This window comes from Penaeus japonicus, unplaced genomic scaffold, assembly GCF_977035675.1.
Source record: "Penaeus japonicus unplaced genomic scaffold, GWHDUDI00000001_assembly GWHDUDI00000011, whole genome shotgun sequence".
NCBI lineage: Eukaryota > Metazoa > Arthropoda > Malacostraca > Decapoda > Penaeidae > Penaeus > Penaeus japonicus.
The window spans coordinates 31,615,266-31,620,265 of NW_028234413.1; the positions used below are offsets into that span (position 1 = coordinate 31,615,266).

Here is a 5,000-nt window from a genome sequence, read left to right on the forward strand (position 1 = left end):
AGCAGGAGGAGAAAGAAGAGGAGGAGGAGGTGGAAGCAGAGGAGGAGCAGATGGTGGAGCAGATGGCAGTGAAAGGAAAAATTAAAGAAATTGGTGAAGAAAGGAAGAGACAGAAAAAAAAACTACATCTATCTATCTATCTGCCACTCAATCCTCCCCAAAAACTAACCTCACATCGAAATGAAACGAGAAAAAAAATCTCGACACCAAAAGTCTCTAAAGCGGGTCATCAGTCTCGTGCGACTACAAGATAGATGGCACCAATGCCACGAGGAAGAGGAGCGCATCACCAGGTGGCACTCGAGCGAAAACCACCTCCCTCCCTCCCTCCACCTAAGGCACGCATCTCGAGCTTACACGAACATTCATTTTACGGGATATACACCTTTCATCCCCTGTCACCCTCTCTCGATTTTATTTTCTAAATCTCTCCTATTCACTCTCATTCTCATTCTTTTTTTATGTATCATCCCCTTTCACTCTCACGATTTCCTTCTGTTTCTCTCATTCTTTCTATCTCTCTGTATGTCTGCTTGTCTCTCTCTTTCTTTCTTTTCGCTCTCTCTATCTCTCCTTTTCTGTCTCTCTAATGAGCCTTCTTCCTTATGTTTTCCTTGTTTCTTCACCAATTATCTTTACATTATTTGTTACTAATTCAATCTGCGCTGATGAAAAGATGAATTTTCTGTTTTCTAAATCTAATAATTTAATTCTGAAATAATGCATCGTGCCATAAGCTATAAAAGAGAATGGAAAAGAGAGAAAGAGAGAGAGGAAAAAAGAGGGAAAGAGGGAAAGAGGGAAAGAGGGAAAGAGAGAGAGAGAGAGAGAGAGAGAGAGAGAGAGAGAGAGAGAGAGAGAGAGAGAGAGAGAGATAACAGACGTGAACTCACCAACAAATCAAATCAAACAACACAGCGAAACGAAGTAGAAGATCCAAGAGAATAAGGACAGGCCCTCCAAGCCTACCTCCTTTGTGGCCCTCAACCAAACAAGGACATTGAGTTGCGAGCTGTAATCTGGCGGAGACGACAGGACACACAACAACATGAGAGCTTGGGAATCACGGCTAAGTATGTTACGTCGGTGGAGTATGTATGTACGAGTTTGTACTTACAGTTTTGCAGGTGGTGTACGGTTAGCTTTCTAAGATAACGAGAGCAATACAATGTCTGAGAGTAATTATGCATGTGAAGTCGTAAGAATGTGAACGTGGCAGTGATTATCGCTCCCTCTTTCCCTCTCCCGTTCTTTCTTTATTTCTTTATCTATCTCTGTAGCAACCATAACAAAACAACTTTTTAGCTACGCGTGACTCTCTTGGTGATCTGAGAGCCAAGGGAGAATGAGTCAAGAGAATGGAGAGGGTAACCTTTAAATCTCAGCTGGGTCACCCCAAGACCTATGCCCTCTATAGATCCGTAGGCTGTGTGTGGTTTACAAAGCAGAATATGTCGCTAGGGAAAGGATAGGGTTAAGGTAGATGTATATATATACTTTATGTGTGTGTGAGAGAGAGATGGAGGGAGAGAGAGAAAAAATGAGAAAAAGAGAGAGGGGGAAGAAAAGAAGAGAGGGAGGAAAGGAGAAAGGAAGATAGAGAAGGAAAGAGAGAAAGAGAGAGAGGGGGTGGAAAGGAGAAAAGGAGACAGAGAAAGAGATAAAGAGAGAGAGAGAGAGAGAGAGAGAGAGAGAGAGAGAGAGAGAGAGAGAGAGAGAGAGAGAGAGAGAGAGAGAGAGAGAGAGAGAGAGAGAGAGAGAGAGGGGAGAAGAGAGAGAGAGAGAGAGAGAGAGAGAGAGAGAGAGAGGAGAGAGAGAGAGAGAGAGAGAGAGAGAGAGAGAGAGAGAGAGAGAGAGAGAGAGAGGGGGGGGGGATATTAAGAGGGTGAGAGAGAAATAGGGAGAAAGAGAGAGAGACAGAGAAAGTGGGGAGGGGAGGGGAGGCGGAGAGAGAGAAAGAAAGTGAGAGATAGTTGAGAGAGAAAGAAATATATGCAGAGAGAAAATTATAGAGAAAGAAAGTGAGAGATAGATAGATAGATTAAGAGAGAGAGAGAATATATATGTAGAGAAAGGGATTGAGGGAGAGAGTAAAAAAAAAAAAAAAAAAAAAGCCAATTCGCAACAGCCAAGGGACGCGAAGCAAGTGAGAAACATGAACGCCCCCCCCCCAAAAAAAAATATATATAAATATAAATATAATAATAATAATAGTCCCTCATTTCTTGTTGAAACGCTCTGGACCTCACACTATTATTGAATAAGTAATTTATGTCCGCTGGTCTATTTCTGTTGCGTTTCGTTTTCTTCTCCCTCTGTTTTTGCTCTCGCTCTCTCTCTCCTTCTCCCTCTTCTCCTATGTATGTGTGTGTGTGTGTGTCCTTCACCCTTTCCCTCTTTCATATGCCAATACACTCAAAATCATGTCAGTTCCCATAATAGTTCAAATCAACGGCAAAGCCTTCTAGTGCCTCATAACCTTGCAACAATTCTGCTTCATCAGCAATACTATGACGATGCAACACCACTGCAGTATCAATTACCAAACAAATCAGTGTCCGACCTCATAATTTATGTGGGCTGTAGGACGCAACCCCCCCCCCCCTCTCACTGCAAATACAAAAAAGGCTCTGGTACACCTGAATGCATGCAAGCAACAAGTTATTTTTTAATGTGGGCAGTGTGCGTGTGAAAATTGATCGAATCTCTAGATAATTTATTACTTGAACAGAAAACGCTGATGGACGGAAACAAAAATCGTGGAAAAAAAAGGAAAGAAAGAGATTGATGTTTTGATGGATAGCTGCAAATTGATAGGAATACAGCTACAATGGTGTTCCATGACAAATCTTAAAAGCACCTCTCCCTAGGGCATCAAAATTACGTAATATAAAAAAGTCGAAAACGAAAATTAAGTAAAAAAAAGGATGCTTTAATATCCAGAAGAATAACGTCCCATTGGATCTCTTTACAGGTTTGTTTCCCATATGTATATTTTTGTTTAACTGACTTCTTTTTATCTAGTTTGACATCGCCTTAGTAACATGTTTAAATGTATGATATCACCTCTTTACTTATGTGCTTTCGTGTGTTCAAGAGGATATATATTTCAAAATAGTTATATGTCATATTTCATCACAACCCACCCACAGCCCTTCCCAAAAACAAAAACAGAAGAAAAAAACTGCATCCAGCGGGCGAACAATGCCAGTGAAATAAACATTTCAACACTTCGTTTTCATCGCGGCGTCGAACACGGATTTGATGCAAAATATTCAACTTGCAATTTTCAAGTTTGTCCTCTGCCTCCTTTCCAAACTCATGCGCGACCCTTTATTTCCTGCCTTTCAACGGTCACTCTTGTTTGAAGAAGAAGAACGTATGAGTGGGATTTGGAGGAGGAAGAGGAGGGGGAAAGGGGGGCGGAGAAAAAGCTGATGAAAAGAAAATAGAGAGAAAATAATAAGATGAGGAAAATCAACGCAGGATGAAGAAAATCAACTTTACACTGGAGCAATAACCAGACGCTAGCTAGAATAGTGTACGCGGTAACTAATGTTCAATAAAAAAAATGGGGACTGTGACGTAAGAATGCCCAGACAACCGGCGCTGCTTGAAAGAAATCACTAAATATTTACATATTCTTAAAAAAAAAGACAAAAAAAAAAAAAAAAGATCCGGACTTTTACTTGAATCTGATATATAATAATATGATTTACATCCATAGTAACGGTCTATATTTGACTTCGATAAGAAACGTTAGTAGAACGAATCAATTATCAATATTTTGCAAATATCCATCTTTTCCAGTTTCGCACTTGGACTGAACCACACATATTGGTTTGATAATTTCACTATGGGGGGACAAAAGTAATTAAGTAAAAACACAAAAAGAAGCAAATCAATAAATGGTGAAGATAAAGGAGATGGCAATGCGATAGTAATGTTAGCACCAACAATAGTAATACTCCTAATACTATGTCCACCGCATATGAATATCGACCGTACTAGCATTATGACGTCCCTTTAGAACCAGTAAGTCAAAGCCTCATGTCTGGAAGAGGTTGCGTACGCCATGACCTCTTCGGGCGCGAGCTGTATGGATCCGACCTTTATCGCACGCGACTCCTCTGCGTAAATAAGTAACGACAGCAGCCAGACCTTTACGTGCTAGTGCGTGTGAGCGTTCGTGAATGTCTGTGGACTGATGAGGATGTGTTGTAAAGGTATGTGTGCGGATGAATGCACGTGGGTGAATGCGAGTAGGTGTGTTGGCAGGTGATTAAGTGAATGTTTGTATAAGTTACTTCGGAAATACATCTACATAGACGTTCACACTTTCTACGGTTCTGAAAGTAAACGGATCAAATATAATTAACTTATCAAATTTATGACCTTAATCCTCGCTCATAAACACGTCGCCTCGCATCAAATCTTACAGCAACGTGATTCCCTTGTGCCATTACACGTGTGTTGACAAGTTATTGATAAACGGCAACTGTCGCACCACTTATACAACCTTGAGTCACACTAACACAAAGCTGGCTGTAAGAAGAAAGTTTTAGGAGACCAGCGATGATTTATCAACGATCTCGATTTCCTGCCGAGGTTTTTTTTTTATATCTAATATTCCTCTGAGTCGATAGCCCTCGATTCCTATGTATTTATACTCCTGCTCCAAAACCAGCTTTCTTGATTAAATTCTCTAACGTATTTAAGACCAAAATTCAATATACTGCCCATCAATAGCCGAAGTAATTAAATAGGCCATAGGAAAAACGTCACGAGGAAAATGTTACTAAGAGCAGAGGGAGAGTGATGTAGTGATTTTCAGTCATAATACGTCAAACAGAGAGAGAGAGAGAGAGAGAGAGAGAGAGAGAGAGAGAGAGAGAGAGAGAGAGAGAGAGAGAGAGAGAGAGAGAGAGAGAGAGAGAGAGGAGAGAGAGTGTGTGAGTGTGTTAACATTTTTTTTTAGATTTGACCCTCATATTTCCCTT

The 5,000-nt window shown here is 40.7% G+C and overlaps 1 protein-coding gene across 1 annotated transcript in view; it reads right to left on the reverse strand.

The window, feature by feature from the left end:
* LOC122243603 (uncharacterized) overlaps positions 1-5,000 on the reverse strand; it is a 100,675-nt gene that overhangs the window by 88,797 nt on the left and 6,878 nt on the right. The window lies entirely within an intron of this gene.